Source organism: Lissotriton helveticus, chromosome 5_1, assembly GCF_964261635.1.
Source record: "Lissotriton helveticus chromosome 5_1, aLisHel1.1, whole genome shotgun sequence".
Lineage (NCBI taxonomy): Eukaryota > Metazoa > Chordata > Amphibia > Caudata > Salamandridae > Lissotriton > Lissotriton helveticus.
Window position 1 is genome coordinate 328,743,737 of NC_136065.1, and position 17,931 is coordinate 328,761,667.

Sequence of the window (17,931 nt, forward strand, 5' to 3'; positions counted from 1 at the left end):
TTTCCTGGTATGCTTTTGGCCCCAAGAACCTGATCCTTCGGTGCATTTTGTTGGGGGGCGGTTCACCTGACCCCCCTCCTTAGGCCTCTTTTGACCCCAGGGTCCCCATCCCCCAGGGCCTAGCTAATTGTTTTTGGGGGTGGTGCATGGCCCCGGTCCCTGGGCCGATTAATGCCACAAGGACCCTCTCCCCTAGGGCCCGGCACCCTAGTCATGGAGGAGGGGGGCACACAACCCCCTTACTCAGGCCAATTTCAGCACCAGGGACATCATCCCTTGGGGCCCATCCAACAAAGGGTGGGTGCACTCCTGCCCATCCTCTGCACCCACCACGCTATCGTTGGGGGCCACCGGGGAGCCCCAAGGCCCCGTGACCCAAGCTGGATCCACCCAATGAGTGGCAGCTGGCATTGCTCCTGCTCATAGGGGGCAATTGTTTCATCTTTTTCCCTTCCTGCTTCTCTGCAGGCAAGGAAACAGAGAAAAAATACTCTCCCAGCATGCAGAATCATTTTTCATGCCCCAGCCCGCTGGAAGCCGACTTGGAGTTTGCTCCTGCTTGGCAGGAGATTTAAAATTACTCCCGCCAAGCAAGAGTAAAACACAGGTTTCCCTGCCCCCGTCAGGGATGTCTGGGAAACCGTTATGTGATGGTGGTGGGCTCCCTGGGACATAGCCTGAGATGGCCTTGAGGGATGGGATCACCAGGGCCATTAATGGGTCAGGGAGTGGGGCCATGTGGCCCCCCTCCCCTCTACATATATGGCTGGGCCTTGGGGGATGTGGTCCTTGGGGCTAAAGGCAGCCTTGGGAGTGGGGGCTGGGTGTGAACACCCCCTTTAATAAATGGCTGGGCCCCAGAGGATGGGGTCTCCAGGGCCGAAATCAGCCTGGTGAGGGGAGATGCCTTCCCCTCTCCCCCAAAATATAAATATGTTCTCCCCCCCTCTGGACCTGGCCCACCTGGGGGGCTTTAAAACAAACATATACTGGAGACCTGGTTTTTTATTTATTATTTATTTTGCTGCTGATTCACAGGCCCTCCGTAAATTTGTGGCAAAAGTTTAAAAAACACATTTGTGGCCCAATCGGTGTCCCTGTTGCACCCCACCACCAAGCCTAGGGGCTTAGTGTGGCAGAAAGCTTGATCTAGGTCCAGAAAAAGTGTTGTTTGTGTTTTAGTGTAAGTCCGTTCAGAAGATTTTGTGCAATTAAGGCTCAAAAACTTTGCATATTTAGCGACACAGAGACTCAAACTGAGATCTGATTGGCTGCCACCACCTCAAACAGGAAGTGGTGGCAGCCATTTTAGGAAATGCAAAAACTAACACAAAGACACTAGGGGGCAGGGTAATCCCATATCCGTGAAAATAAAACCAGCATGGTTTCTTGAGCTTGCTTGTTTTAAAGCCCCCCAAGTGAACTGGGTCCCGGGCAAGGGGAACATATTTATATTTCGGGGGAAGGGGGCATGCGTGGCCCCCCTCCTGAGAATAATTTCTGCCCCTGGGACCCTATCCCTCGGGGCTCTGCTGCATCTGCAAAGGGGAGGGGGCCTTCCTCCCTGAGCCAATAATGGACCTTGGTACCCCATCCCCTGGGGCTGGTTCAAGGTACATCCCAGGGAGCCTACTCCTGGGACATAGTGGTATCCCTTCCCCCGAATGACGTGGACAGGAAAACCTGTGTTTGCTCTCACTTGGCGGGAGCATTTTCAAATCTCCCAGCAAGTGGGTGAAAACACAAAGTCTGCTCGCAGCGGGAAGGAGCTTAAAAAATTCTCCTGTCCACTGGAAGAGGACTTTTCAGCTGGAGTGGATGTTTCAGGAGGCAGAAAACAGATGAAAAGGTTGCCATGACCCACAAGGAACAGTATTATATGTTGCCCCCTGCGTGCGGGAGCAATGCCAGCTCCCACTGGATGTGGGGAGCAAGCTGGGGCCTTGGGGCTCCCCTCTAAGCACCTAACAATAGTGTGATTGGTGCCCTGGATGGGCACCAGGTCACTCATGCTTTGTTAGCCAGGCACCAGGGTCGAATGTGGCCTGAGGAGGACATGCCCCTCTCCCCCAACAATTGCACCTGGCTCTGGGAGATGGGGTGCCTGGGGCCTAAAGCAAACTGGGAGGGGGCCTTGTGTCCTCTGCCCCAAAATATATGTGCTGCGACCTGGGGGGATGGGGTCCTTAGGGCCAAAATTGACCTGGGCGAGGGGTGGGCAAGTGATTCCCTTCCCCCAAAAAATGCAACAAGCCCCCATGGCCAAAATCGGCCCGGGAAGGGTGCTGTACGGACCTCCGCCCATCAACTTTTTTAAATGGCCCTGGGGATGGGGTCCCCCGGGCCTAACAAGGCTTGGGGAGGGGTGTCATGTGGCCCCCCTCCCCTTTAATTATAAGTGGTCCTGGTGAATGGGGTCCCCAGGGCCTAAGGAGGCTCAGTGAGGGGGCCATGTGGACTCCTCCCCATTTAAAATATATATGGGCCTACGGTCCACAGGGCCATATTAGGCTTGGGAAGGGGGGCTACATAACACCCCTCCTCTGTAAAAAAAAAAAAAAGGCCCGAGGGGCCCCGAGGCCAGGCCTTGTGTCCAACCGCCTGCTTCACATGGCCAAAGTCTGTGTGCTATGTGGGGTTGGCCACAGTGCCTGAAAACACTGAAATCCACTAGTTATAGTTATCTCTAGTGACTATAACTTGTGCCCCAAGGTAAGAATAACCCTCGTCAGGCACTGCTAATTACCCTACATATTACATCACTCCTTACATCTTCTTTGACATCATTGATAATATCACTGTGCATTCCAGGGGCACAGGTTATAGTTATTTGAGATAACTCTAACTATAACTGGTGAATTTCAATGGTTTTTAGAATTTAAAACTGAACATTTCACCTAACTATAATGTTACTTTGACCTTTGTTTTTTTTCAGTGAATATATATATACACACATAAGTGCTAATAACTTTTGGCACAGTTTAACCAATTTTCATGAAGTTTTCAAAACACAACCTTTGTTGGGCGATCTCCAGGAGATGGTGTCCATGGGGCCAAAATCGGCCTGGGGAGGGGGCTGCAAAACCCGCCTCTCCGTTTAGTAATTGCCTGGCCGCCTGGAATGGGGTCCTTGTTGGTGATATCGGCCAGGGAAAAGGGGCTGCAACATTCATTCTGTTAAAATTCCTTGAATGTCAACCCTAATCATCTTGCAATGGCCGGAAGTCAGCCTATGCTGAAGCAAAAGTTACTGGCACAGTTCCCCACATATTTACTAGAAAAATTATTCCTCATATTATGCCGAGGGCTCCTGGATTCATGCTATTTTGCGGCTCTGGCATTTTCAGCATAATTCTTGATTTGCAGCATTTGCCACATAATTCATCATCATCTCTATAGTCTGCAGATTTGAACAAAAAAATATTTCTAGCTCATACGGATCAAAAATTAGTAACAATTGGGTGGCACGTATTGCTACATAATTGAAGGCCCTTTGTAAAGGTGGACTGGTCCGCTTTCTGTTGCTTATTACTCTATTTGGTTGTTAAACCGGTACTAATGTGGTGAAACTTTCACCAAACACTGTTAACCTATCTAAAATGACAAAACAATGAAGTAATAGTACGTATCACAAAATGTGCTGCATTACGCCGCATAATTTGCTTTTTATTACCCAATAATGTAGTCAACCCTGCTGCATCATTTCTTCCTCCCCTTTCGCATACTTGCAATGGCCTGGATTAGGTATTATAGCACACCAGTACCCCCAAGTAATTTTAGCACAGCCCCCAACGTTTGAAGAGTTAGTCCTACTAAAACGCCCAATTTTTCGCCTAGTTCATGTTCATATCACAAAATTACATTTGAAAATAAACCTAATCCAATTAAAAAAAAGTTTTAAGTGGACTTTTGTGCAATGACCTTTCTTTTGCCCTCTAGGCATCATTTGTTACCTTTCTGGTCAATGTAGTTTACTGTGTTGATTACTTCTTTATTCGGATAAGTGCATTCATGCGAGGGATACATACATTGATTATATTAGCAGCCAATACCAGACATGTGACTATTGTGTAAGTGCATTCATGCGAGGGATACATACATTGATTATATTAGCAGCCAATACCAGACATGTGACTATTGTGTAAGTGCATTCATGCGAGGGATACATATATTGATTATATTAGCAGCCAATACCAGACATGTGACTGTTGTGTAAAAGTAAACACATTTATGGATAAAAAGCTTAAAAACGAGGTTGTTAAAAAGAAAAAGAAACTAATGGACGTCTTTGCATTTCCCAAAGGTGGCCGTTTCGGTGCTGCTCATCCAGGCAGTGGGGGCGTACCTACGTCAGAAGAAAGCATTCCTGAGTGTCAGTGACTGGTAATTATTTTCGTGGCTTTCTTGTAAAATAATAGCTGCATATAAAGGTCTGCCCACCGCGAGTTAGCAAACACGAAGAGGTTCACAGGAGGCCTCTGTCGGCGCGTGGCCTGACAGAGCCCGTGGGCGAGTGCATAGGAAGAGGTTCTTTGAAAGTCACAGGTCCCCTTCCAGAAATAGCAACAATGATATATTGTAGCTGTGCTTATAATTAGAACTCAGGTGGGGAGCTAGGCCTGCTGCTAAGACACTAATTGGCACGTGACCTTTGATACAGCTGCTCTAAAAAGTGTTATTTTTTCGCATTATCACTTTTACTGCAACAACCTTCAACAGAACTGTTAAAATGCCAAGGTCAAAGGCACGTTTTATAATTGGTAATTATCAAGGGTTCTGGTGATCGGGTGTGCCTGGATAAAAACACATTTTTAGTAAAGAATACCTGAAATGATTGAATCATAAATGTCGACTTCTGGAAAATGGATAGTCAAATACAATTGCTATTATAATTTTAATTTACAACATTGCCCATTGAAAAAAAAAAAACATAAAATGAATTTGCCTACACTTTTTTTGTGTTGAAAATATTTCATAACATTGCTTGTTTTCATTTTAAACGATATGAATGTGTGTGGTTTACCCCTCCCTGAGAAAATAACAATTCATGGTACATTAAAAAGGTTAGATCTGTGTTTTTCCTTTTTTATTTAAACAACACTAATGAAACCGCTATTTTAGGACAATAGATGCAGTTCAGCTATTTCATATTAGTTTTTTCCAAATCAATTTTTAACGACAAAAAGTTATTCCTACTGGAGAATCCTATTAATGTCATCAATAATTTCCATCACCCTGCTCATTACTGTTTATTGTCCTTGTTCAGTACGATGTGCTGCATCCAGAAGACAAGCAGGTTCCTTCATTTAAATAAACCATTTCCTTTTTAAAAAACAGAACATTGCCCACAATGAAAACCAGACCAATCTAGCCCCTGCTGAGCTATAAAAAAAATAATTCACCACAGCAAACAAAAGTGAAATACTGCTAGCTCTTACTACTGTGCTTGGCCTAAACTGTTACTGTTGCCGGTGTTACCCAATGGGGCTCACTAGCAGTAAGACATCCTCGGCCCCGGACTGCTGAATATGCGTGAGCGCATCGTTTCCATGGAGAGCAGCCGCAGCCATTGCTAGCGTTGCAGCGTTTTTTTAGGTTTTGCCTCGCCAAAAAGATGCGCTCCGCGCATCTTTTTCGCGCAGGCGAAAACCTGATGAGAATTGTAGTGTGCTTTGGGTCGGCCCTCCTCATTCATTGGCTGGCTCCGTAAATGGAGCCTTGCCATTGGACGAGGGGCCTGTCCGTCAATGCCGGACCAGACACGGGGGCGTTCCCGACATTCTTTGGCTTTTGCCGACGTCACGCGACGCCGGGAACGCCCCCGAGTCTGGTCCGGCATTGCCGGCACTGTAGGGAACGGGACGGACATGGAGCTCTCGGCTGTTGGGGAGCGAGTGTTTGCAGCGGAGGCACTGCTCAAGCGTCGGGTGCGGAAGGTGAGCGAAATGTTTGCCGGTTCCCTTTTAAAAGCCATTGGTGTGTGCGCCACACACGCGCGCATCCTGCTTTCATCATTGTACGGTGAACGGGAGTGGGCGCCCCCGCCTCTTCCCGCCCTCCCTCCCCGCAGGAGCTGCTGCCGGGGATGAGCCGGCCATGGCAGCCAGCCACACGGGAGGTCACACGCTGCTGCTCTTAATATTTTCCAGGCGCCTCGCCCTCCTCCCTTCTGCCGCCGCCGCGGGCACATCAGCCCCTTCATCGCGCACAGATCCGCGGCTTCCGATCCCGGCCGCGCCATCTTAGAGGCAGCTGGAGAGGGGGTGGTGCAGCACGGGAGCGGGGCAGACGATTCACGGCAAACTTCTCTGGGCAAGGTCACTGCGTGCTTTCTCTGCCGTTCCACAACCGACACAAAACATACCGTCACACAGGTTTACCCTTCTGCAGATCCCATCAATGAAACCCGTAAGCCTCGGGTGGCACCGAATGTTATTATTCTTTGTCAAATTAGGCACCGAGTAACTTACAGAGCAGAATTAAACGTTGCTTGTATAGAGCGAGGTAAAAGCAGGCGACAATACAATCTTTTATTTAAAGACAGGGCGTTCGGGGTAGACGTGTCTAAAGACGAAAAGGAGGACACTTTAGGGCATTTTTAGAAAATGGAGAAAGAAAGAGCTGGGTTATCAGGGTTGTTGGTGCATTCAAATGTGGGTCAGGTTCTCGGCGCCATCACCAGTCAAGACGTCTCGCACACAGAATTAAAACTGAATGCGAAGAGAGCTCGCCAAGACTGCGGGAAACACTCGTGCGCTTTCCGAAAACAAAGCAACAAGCTCCCGGCGCAGCCTTTTCCGCGCCAGCCCCCTCCCCGCCCCTTTCTCATTTCACTGACAGGAAACTTCAAGTTGAAAAGAAAACCCCACACACGCTGCCCGGAGGCGGAAAAGAATCCACCAGCCTGTGTGCGCGAGCTGCCGGGCGGGCGGCGCTGCCTGCAGCCCACAGAGCCAGGGTCAGAGGCGGAGAAGCACCAGCGCCGGGAGTCAGGCACTGGCCCTCGTGGGCCGGCTTTAGGGCATTGCCACTGGTGCGGTCGCACTGTGCGATGTCCTGTGGAGGGGGCGCCGACCTCAGGGCTGGGCGCTGCGTTTAGCAGAAATGTATGATTGGAGAGATATGGGGCAGTTGTGCCCGGTCGTTGTGAGAGAATCTGAGGAGGCATTCATGTGGTGTGGGGGCCCCATTTAGGTGGTCGGACTCACTCCCAAGTCCGATATACTGGTTGAACTCTAGCTCCATGACACACACAAGGTTTTTTGTGCTAAAAGACGTTTGTGGGCTGGAAGTCCCCTTGGCCCAGTAGAAACAAAGTAAGGCCACAACTTTCATTAAGGGGGTGGGTGTTTCGGTATTAACGGAACGCCAGGCCCACATGTTTGTGGCGTGCGCCCCTTCACTGTGCTTTGCGCAGGGGTGGCGTTAGCCCGACTCTGGATTTGAAATGGCTTGCTACCTAACATTTTCAGAACAAAGAAAGGGGTGTGGCAGTTATTTTGATGAGGAGAAAAGATCATGGGCCAGAAGGTGTGTGTGGTCAAATGTGCATCTTTTTGTGCTCTGCGCATCTTTTTCGCGCAGGCGAAAACCTGATGAGAATTGTAGTGTGCTTTGGGTCGGCCCTCCTCATTCATTGGCTGGCTCCGTAAATGGAGCCTTGCCATTGGACGAGGGGCCTGTCCGTCAATGCCGGACCAGACACGGGGGCGTTCCCGACATTCTTTGGCTTTTGCCGACGTCACGCGACGCCGGGAACGCCCCCGAGTCTGGTCCGGCATTGCCGGCACTGTAGGGAACGGGACGGACATGGAGCTCTCGGCTGTTGGGGAGCGAGTGTTTGCAGCGGAGGCACTGCTCAAGCGTCGGGTGCGGAAGGTGAGCGAAATGTTTGCCGGTTCCCTTTTAAAAGCCATTGGTGTGTGCGCCACACACGCGCGCATCCTGCTTTCATCATTGTACGGTGAACGGGAATGGGCGCCCCCGCCTCTTCCCGCCCTCCCTCCCCACAGGAGCTGCTGCCGGGGATGAGCCGGCCATGGCAGCCAGCCACACGGGAGGTCACACGCTGCTGCTCTTAATATTTTCCAGGCGCCTCGCCCTCCTCCCTTCTGCCGCCGCCGCGGGCACATCAGCCCCTTCATCGCGCACAGATCCGCGGCTTCCGATCCCGGCCGCGCCATCTTAGAGGCAGCTGGAGAGGGGGTGGTGCAGCACGGGAGCGGGGCAGACGATTCACGGCAAACTTCTCTGGGCAAGGTCACTGCGTGCTTTCTCTGCCGTTCCACAACCGACACAAAACATACCGTCACACAGGTTTACCCTTCTGCAGATCCCATCAATGAAACCCGTAAGCCTCGGGTGGCACCGAATGTTATTATTCTTTGTCAAATTAGGCACCGAGTAACTTACAGAGCAGAATTAAACGTTGCTTGTATAGAGCGAGGTAAAAGCAGGCGACAATACAATCTTTTATTTAAAGACAGGGCGTTCGGGGTAGACGTGTCTAAAGACGAAAAGGAGGACACTTTAGGGCATTTTTAGAAAATGGAGAAAGAAAGAGCTGGGTTATCAGGGTTGTTGGTGCATTCAAATGTGGGTCAGGTTCTCGGCGCCATCACCAGTCAAGACGTCTCGCACACAGAATTAAAACTGAATGCGAAGAGAGCTCGCCAAGACTGCGGGAAACACTCGTGCGCTTTCCGAAAACAAAGCAACAAGCTCCCGGCGCAGCCTTTTCCGCGCCAGCCCCCTCCCCGCCCCTTTCTCATTTCACTGACAGGAAACTTCAAGTTGAAAAGAAAACCCCACACACGCTGCCCGGAGGCGGAAAAGAATCCACCAGCCTGTGTGCGCGAGCTGCCGGGCGGGCGGCGCTGCCTGCAGCCCACAGAGCCAGGGTCAGAGGCGGAGAAGCACCAGCGCCGGGAGTCAGGCACTGGCCCTCGTGGGCCGGCTTTAGGGCATTGCCACTGGTGCGGTCGCACTGTGCGATGTCCTGTGGAGGGGGCGCCGACCTCAGGGCTGGGCGCTGCGTTTAGCAGAAATGTATGATTGGAGAGATATGGGGCAGTTGTGCCCGGTCGTTGTGAGAGAATCTGAGGAGGCATTCATGTGGTGTGGGGGCCCCATTTAGGTGGTCGGACTCACTCCCAAGTCCGATATACTGGTTGAACTCTAGCTCCATGACACACACAAGGTTTTTTGTGCTAAAAGACGTTTGTGGGCTGGAAGTCCCCTTGGCCCAGTAGAAACAAAGTAAGGCCACAACTTTCATTAAGGGGGTGGGTGTTTCGGTATTAACGGAACACCAGGCCCACATGTTTGTGGCGTGCGCCCCTTCACTGTGCTTTGCGCAGGGGTGGCGTTAGCCCGACTCTGGATTTGAAATGGCTTGCTACCTAACATTTTCAGAACAAAGAAAGGGGTGTGGCAGTTATTTTGATGAGGAGAAAAGATCATGGGCCAGAAGGTGTGTGTGGTCAAATGTGCATCTTTTTGTGCTCTGCGCATCTTTTTCGCGCAGGCGAAAACCTGATGAGAATTGTAGTGTGCTTTGGGTCGGCCCTCCTCATTCATTGGCTGGCTCCGTAAATGGAGCCTTGCCATTGGACGAGGGGCCTGTCCGTCAATGCCGGACCAGACACGGGGGCGTTCCCGACATTCTTTGGCTTTTGCCGACGTCACGCGACGCCGGGAACGCCCCCGAGTCTGGTCCGGCATTGCCGGCACTGTAGGGAACGGGACGGACATGGAGCTCTCGGCTGTTGGGGAGCGAGTGTTTGCAGCGGAGGCACTGCTCAAGCGTCGGGTGCGGAAGGTGAGCGATATGTTTGCCGGTTCCCTTTTAAAAGCCATTGGTGTGTGCGCCACACACGCGCGCATCCTGCTTTCATCATTGTACGGTGAACGGGAGTGGGCGCCCCCGCCTCTTCCCGCCCTCCCTCCCCGCAGGAGCTGCTGCCGGGGATGAGCCGGCCATGGCAGCCAGCCACACGGGAGGTCACACGCTGCTGCTCTTAATATTTTCCAGGCGCCTCGCCCTCCTCCCTTCTGCCGCCGCCGCGGGCACATCAGCCCCTTCATCGCGCACAGATCCGCGGCTTCCGATCCCGGCCGCGCCATCTTAGAGGCAGCTGGAGAGGGGGTGGTGCAGCACGGGAGCGGGGCAGACGATTCACGGCAAACTTCTCTGGGCAAGGTCACTGCGTGCTTTCTCTGCCGTTCCACAACCGACACAAAACATACCGTCACACAGGTTTACCCTTCTGCAGATCCCATCAATGAAACCCGTAAGCCTCGGGTGGCACCGAATGTTATTATTCTTTGTCAAATTAGGCACCGAGTAACTTACAGAGCAGAATTAAACGTTGCTTGTATAGAGCGAGGTAAAAGCAGGCGACAATACAATCTTTTATTTAAAGACAGGGCGTTCGGGGTAGACGTGTCTAAAGACGAAAAGGAGGACACTTTAGGGCATTTTTAGAAAATGGAGAAAGAAAGAGCTGGGTTATCAGGGTTGTTGGTGCATTCAAATGTGGGTCAGGTTCTCGGCGCCATCACCAGTCAAGACGTCTCGCACACAGAATTAAAACTGAATGCGAAGAGAGCTCGCCAAGACTGCGGGAAACACTCGTGCGCTTTCCGAAAACAAAGCAACAAGCTCCCGGCGCAGCCTTTTCCGCGCCAGCCCCCTCCCCGCCCCTTTCTCATTTCACTGACAGGAAACTTCAAGTTGAAAAGAAAACCCCACACACGCTGCCCGGAGGCGGAAAAGAATCCACCAGCCTGTGTGCGCGAGCTGCCGGGCGGGCGGCGCTGCCTGCAGCCCACAGAGCCAGGGTCAGAGGCGGAGAAGCACCAGCGCCGGGAGTCAGGCACTGGCCCTCGTGGGCCGGCTTTAGGGCATTGCCACTGGTGCGGGTCGCACTGTGCGATGTCCTGTGGAGGGGGCGCCGACCTCAGGGCTGGGCGCTGCGTTTAGCAGAAATGTATGATTGGAGAGATATGGGGCAGTTGTGCCCGGTCGTTGTGAGAGAATCTGAGGAGGCATTCATGTGGTGTGGGGGCCCCATTTAGGTGGTCGGACTCACTCCCAAGTCCGATATACTGGTTGAACTCTAGCTCCATGACACACACAAGGTTTTTTGTGCTAAAAGACGTTTGTGGGCTGGAAGTCCCCTTGGCCCAGTAGAAACAAAGTAAGGCCACAACTTTCATTAAGGGGGTGGGTGTTTCGGTATTAACGGAACGCCAGGCCCACATGTTTGTGGCGTGCGCCCCTTCACTGTGCTTTGCGCAGGGGTGGCGTTAGCCCGACTCTGGATTTGAAATGGCTTGCTACCTAACATTTTCAGAACAAAGAAAGGGGTGTGGCAGTTATTTTGATGAGGAGAAAAGATCATGGGCCAGAAGGTGTGTGTGTGGGGGGGCTCTGTGTGGGTGTGTGTGGGGGGCTTTTGTGTGGCTGTGTGTGGGGGGGCTCTGTGTGGGTGTGTGTGTGGGGGGGGTTTGTGTGTGTTGGGGGGGCTCTCTGTGGGTGTTGGTGTGTGTCATTTGCGAGAGATAAAGCTAGTGGCATTGTAAATGACAATGCCATTTATTTATGTTAAAAAAAAACATAAATAAAAATAATGTCAAGAGCAATGCCAATCGCTCTAACTTTAACAAAGGCAAAACCATTGCATTGTAAATGCTTGTCTTGTACTGGCCCTAAATCAGTTTATAGGTAAGTTATCCTTTTCGTTGTAAGCATGTGTGTCGTGTATAGGCTGAGCAACCTCTAAGCTGCATCAGGAGGAAGCCTTCCCTGGTGCGTTGCTCTGAGCTGGGGATTGCACCTCGAGGCTTGCAGGAGTCTCGTTGAGGCACAACAATCCTCCCCCAACCACCCCCCCCCCCCACTCATACTGGGACCGGGCCCAACCACGCCAGCACTAACCTTCTGGAAAGCAAGAGGTTGGATCATGGGGGCCAATTTGATGCCACTTTACACGAGAATCTGCTGGTCCTTGAGAACTACAGCTGGCCCTCAGATCACACTGCCCGGGTACACAGATGGTGACAAACTTAAAAAAACAAGCATTGGAAATGCAATAGGTCTCGCATTAGAAAAGTTGTAGTTATTGGTCTTGTAAATGACATTTTTTATTTATTTGTTTGTTTTTAAAATTGCTAAATTGATGGCTGTCATTTACAATGCCAATAGTTATAACTTTCGCGAATGTGACACCTATAGCATTTGGAATGCAACATATTTTGTATTTACGTCACTTAGATGGCAGCTCTGGTCGTTAGGCCACATCTATAGAGAGCAGGAGAGTGCAGCAGGGGAGAGAAGCACAGCAATGCAATAGGTCTCGCATTAGGAAAGTTTGAGCTATTGGTATTGTAAAGGACACATTTTTTATTTATGTGCTTGTTTTGAAAATAGCGAAATGAATAGCTTTGTTATTTACAATGCCAATAGTTTTATCTTTCGCAAATGTGACACCTATTGTAACACAATATGTGTTGTGAGGGTGAGTGAGGGTGAGGGGTTGAGGGGGAGTGAGGGTGAGGGGTTGAGGGTGAGTGAGGGTGAGGGGTTGAGGGTGAGTGAGGGTGAGTGAGGGTGAGGGGTTGAGGGTGAGGGGTTAAGGGTGAGTGAGGGTGAGGGTGAGTGAGGGTGAGGGTGAGGGGGTGAGGGTGAGGGGGTGAGGGTGAGTGAGGGTTAGGGGTTGAGGGTGAGTGAGAGTGAGGGTGAGGGGTTGAGGGTGAGTGAGGGTGAGGGTGGGTGAGGGTGAGTGAGGGTGAGGGTGAGTGAGGGTGAGTGAGGGTGAGGGTGAGGGGTTGAGGGTGAGTGAGGGTGAGTGAGGGGTTGAGGGTGAGGGGTTGAGGGTGAGGGGTTGAGGGTGAGTGAGGGTGAGGGGTTGAGGGTGAGTGAGGGTGAGGGGTTGAGGGTGAGTGAGGGTGAGGGTGAGTGAGGGTGAGGGTGAGTGAGGGTGAGTGAGGGTGAGTGAGGGTGAGGGGTTGAGGGTGAGTGAGGGTGAGGGGTTGAGGGTGAGTGAGGGTGAGGGTGAGTGAGGGTGAGGGGTTGAGGGTGAGTGAGGGTGAGTGAGGGGTTGAGGGTGAGGGGTTGAGGGTGTGGGGTTGAGGGTGAGTGAGGGTGAGTGAGGGCGAGGGGTTGAGGGTGAGTGAGGGTGAGGGGTTGAGGGTGAGTGAGGGTGAGGGGTTGAGGGTGAGTGAGGGTGAGGGAGTGAGGGTGAGTGAGGGGTTGAGGGTGAGTGAGGGTGAGGGGTTGAGGGTGAGTGAGGGTGAGGGGTTGAGGGTGAGTGAGGGTGAGGGGTTGAGGGTGAGGGTGGGTGAGGGTGAGTGAGGGTGAGGGTGGGTGAGGGTGAGTGAGGGTGAGTGAGGGTGGGTGAGGGTGGGTGAGGGTGAGTGAGGGTGAGTGAGGGGTTGAGGGTGAGTGAGGGTGAGGGTGAGTGAGGGTGAGGGGTTGCGGGTGAGTGAGGGTGAGTGAGGGTGAGTGAGGAGTTGAGGGTGAGGGGTTGAGGGTGAGGGGTTGAGGGTGAGTGAGGGTGAGGGTGAGGGTGAGTGAGGGTGAGGGGTTGATGGTGAGTGAGGGTGAGGGTGAGTGAGGGTGAGTGAGGGTGAGTGAGGGTGAGGGGTTGAGGGTGAGTGAGGGTGAGGGTGAGTGAGGGTGAGTGAGGGTGAGTGAGTGAGGGTGAGGGTGAGTGAGGGTGAGTGAGGGTGAGGGTGTGTGAGGGTGAGTGAGGGTGAGGGTGAGTGAGGGGTTGAGGGTGAGTGAGGGTGAGGGTGAGTGAGGGTGAGGGGTTGAGGGTGAGTGAGGGTGAGGGGTTGAGGGTGAGTGAGGGTGAGTGAGGGTGAGGGTGAGTGAGGGTGAGGGGTTGAGGGTGAGTGAGGGTGAGGGGTTGAGGGTGAGTGAAGGTGAGTGAGAGTGAGGGTGAGTGAGGGGTTGAGGGTGAGGGGTTGAGGGTGAGGGGTTGAGGGTGAGTGAGGGTGAGGGGTTGAGGGTGAGTGAGGGTGAGGGGTTGAGGGTGAGTGAGGGTGAGGGGTTGAGGGTGAGTGAGGGTGAGTGAGGGTGAGTGAGGGGTTGAGGGTGAGTGAGGGTGAGGGGTTGAGGGTGAGGGTGAGTGAGGGTGAGGGTGAGTGAGGGTGAGTGAGGGTGAGGGTGGGTGAGTGTGAGTGAGGGTGAGTGAGGGTGAGGGGTTGAGGGTGAGTGAGGGTGAGGGTGAGTGAGGGTGAGGGGTTGCGGGTGAGTGAGGGTGAGGGTGAGTGAGGGGTTGAGGGTGAGGGGTTGAGGGTGAGTGAGGGTGAGGGGTTGAGGGTGAGTGAGGGGTTGAGGGTGAGTGAGGGTGAGTGAGGGGTTGAGGGTGAGTGAGGGTGAGTGAGGGTGAGGGGTTGAGGGTGAGTGAGGGTGAGTAAGGGTGAGGGTGAGTGAGGGTGAGTGAGGGTGAGTGAGGGTGAGTGAGGGTGAGGGTTGAGGGTGAGTGAGGGTGATGGGTTGAGGGTGAGTGAGGGTGAGGGGTTGAGGGTGAGTGAGGGTGAGGGGTTGAGGGTGAGTGAGGGTGGGTGAGGGTGAGTGAGGGTGAGGGGTTGAGGGTGAGTGAGGGTGAGTGAGGGTGAGTGAGAGTGAGGGTGAGTGAGGGGTTGAGGGTGAGGGGTTGAGGGTGGGTGAGGGTGAGGGGTTGAGGGTGAGGGTGAGTGAGGGTGAGGGTGAGTGAGGGTGAGTGAGGGTGAGTGAGGGTGAGGGTTGAGGGTGAGTGAGGGTGAGGGGTTGAGGGTGAGTGAGGGTGAGGGGTTGAGGGTGAGTGAGGGTGAGTGAGGGTGAGTGAGGGTGAGGGGTTGAGGGTGAGTGAGGGTGAGTGAGGGGTTGAGGGTGAGGGGTTGAGGGTGGGTGAGGGTGAGGGGTTGAGGGTGAGGGTGAGGGGTTGAGGGTGAGTGAGGGTGGGTGAGGGTGAGTGAGGGTGAGGGTGAGTGAGGGTGAGGGGTTGAGGGTGAGTGAGGGTGAGTGAGGGTGAGTGAGGGTGAGTGAGGGTGAGTGAGGGTGAGTGAGGGTGAGTGAGAGTGAGGGTGAGTGAGGGGTTGAGGGTGAGGGGTTGAGGGTGGGTGAGGGTGAGGGGTTGAGGGTGAGGGTGAGTGAGGGTGAGGGTGAGTGAGGGTGAGTGAGGGTGAGTGAGGGTGAGGGTTGAGGGTGAGTGAGGGTGAGGGGTTGAGGGTGAGTGAGGGTGAGGGGTTGAGGGTGAGTGAGGGTGAGTGAGGGGTGAGTGAGGGTGAGGGGTTGAGGGTGAGTGAGGGTGAGTGAGGGGTTGAGGGTGAGGGGTTGAGGGTGGGTGAGGGTGAGGGGTTGAGGGTGAGGGTGAGGGGTTGAGGGTGAGTGAGGGTGGGTGAGGGTGAGTGAGGGTGAGGGTGAGTGAGGGTGAGGGGTTGAGGGTGAGTGAGGGTGAGTGAGGGTGAGTGAGGGTGAGTGAGGGTGAGTGAGGGTGAGTGAGGGTGAGGGTGAGTGAGGGTGAGTGAGGGTGATGAGTGAGGGTGAGTGAGGGTGAGGGGTTGAGGGTGAGTGAGGGTGAGTGAGGGTGAGGGGTTGAGGGTGAGTGAGGGTGAGGGTGAGGGGTTGAGGGTGAGGGGTTGAGGGTGAGGGGTTGAGGGTGAGGGTGAGGGGTTGAGGGTGAGTGAGGGTGAGGGTGAGTGAGGGTGAGGGTGAGGGGTTGAGGGTGAGTGAGGGTGAGGGTGAGTGGTTGAGGGTGAGTGAGGGTGAGGGTGAGTGAGGGGTTGAGGGTGAGTGAGGGTGAGTGAGAGTGAGGGTGAGTGAGGGGTTGAGGGTGAGTGAGGGGTTGAGGGTGAGTGAGGGTGAGGGGTTGAGGGTGAGTGAGGGTGAGGGGTTGAGGGTGAGTGAGGGTGAAGGTGAGTGAGGGTGAGGGGTTGAGGGTGAGTGAGGGTGAGGGGTTGAGGGTGAGTGAGGGTGAGTGAGGGTGAGGGTGAGTGAGGGTGAGTGAGGGTGAGTGAGGGTGAGTGGGGGTGATGGGTTGAGGGTGAGTGAGGGTGAGGGGTTGAGGGTGAGTGAGGGTGAGGGGTTGAGGGTGAGTGAGGGTGAGGGGTTGAGGGTGAGTGAGAGTGAGGGGTTGAGGGTGAGTGAGAGTGAGGGTGAGGGGTTGAGGGTGAGTGAGGGTGAGTGAGGGTGAGGGTTTGAGGGTGAGTGAGGGTGAGTGAGGGTGAGTGAGAGTGAGGGTGAGTGAGGGGTTGAGGGTGAGGGGTTGAGGGTGACTGAGGGTGAGGGGTTGAGGGTGAGTGAGGGTGAGGGGTTGAGGGTGAGGGAGGGTGAGGGGTTGAGGGTGAGTGAGGGTGAGGGGTTGAGGGTGAGTGAGGGTGAGTGAGGGGTTGAGGGTGGGTGAGTGAGGGTGAGGGACGGTGAGTGAGGGTGAGTGAGGGTGAGTGAGGGTGGGTGAGGGTGAGGGAGGGTGAGGGAGGGTGAGGGTGAGTGAGGGTGAGGGGTTGAGGGTGAGTGAGGGGTTGAGGGTGAGTGAGGGTGAGGGGTTGAGGGTGGGTGAGGGTGAGTGAGGGTGAGGGGTTGAGGGTGAGTGAGGGTGAGCGAGTGAGGGTGAGGGTGAGGGGTTGAGGGTGAGGGGTTGAGGGTGAGGGGTTGAGGGTGAGTGAGAGTGAGGGTGAGTCAGGGGTTGAGGGTGAGGGGTTGAGGGTGAGTGAGGGTGAGGGTGAGGGGTTGAGGGTGGGTGAGGGGTTGAGGGTGAGTGAGGGTGAGGGGTTGAGGGTGAGTGAGGGTGAGGGTGAGTGAGGGTGAGGGGTTGAGGGTGAGGGGTTGAGGGTGAGTGAGGGTGAGGGTGAGTGAGGGTGAGTGAGGGTGAGGGTGAGTGAGGGTGAGGGTGAGTGAGGGTGAGGGTGAGGGTGAGTGAGGGTGAGGGGTTGAGGGTGAGTGAGGGTGAGGGGTTGAGGGTGAGTGAGGGTGAGGGTGAGTGAGGGTGAGGGGTTGAGGGTGAGTGAGGGTGAGGGTGAGAGATGAGACGGTCTTTGAGGCGCCTCTGCTGTATTTGCATTTGGTAAAACAGCCTTAATGATGTGTTGAGAGGCGCCCCCCTGCCATTGTTGCAGGCCGCCGTGTGGGGGCCTGCTAAGTGTACGGGGAGGGGGCAGCAAGCACAATTTATGGTGTCTAAAGCGACCCTTTCCTGAGAGACAGCCCTGGAGACAGAGGATGTTTATTTCAAGGAAGTCCAGCGGCCTTCGCGTCTGGGCAGCATTTAGTAAAAAAACAAAAAAAAAAGTACAAATATTTAGAAGCATTTACATATGCATTTAATCCATCGTGCAATTCTGTCATTGCACGCGGGTGGAATGTTTGTCTACTTGCTGTTTATTTTTGACATCAACAGATGCAGGGAGGGTGACGCTCTGTGAAGGAGCGCAGCGTGGGACCCGTGGTGTACGTGGCTAGTGAACGTGAATAGTGCGCATATAGTAGTTACTGCAACAAACCCTACAAAACCGCATAAAACCTAATTAAAAAAAAAGAGACAGGCTGTTATAAACAATGGAATTTACACACGTGCTTGTTGGTGATGTATTCGCCTACGCCTACATCACTTATAAAACAAGACGGATTGAAGGCAGAGAAGGGGGGAGGAGAAATGCGACATGGCGGGCAGGGGAGGGGGCGGAGAGGGTGTTAAGCAGCAGGGGCCTTTGAAGTGAAGCTAAGCTTCACTTCAAAGGTGTGGGAGGAGTGCGGCTGAGGGAACAGACGGCGATTTGGTGATGTGCACGCGCATTTTAGGTCAATGCGCAAGCGCATTGACCTAAAAGCCACGGGCACAGCACCAAATCGCCGCAGTTAGGTAAACTTTGTTTAAAGCCCTATAGTCTCGCTCTGCTCAATGCGCATGCGCATTGACAGGCGAGACCTAAAAAAATAACTTC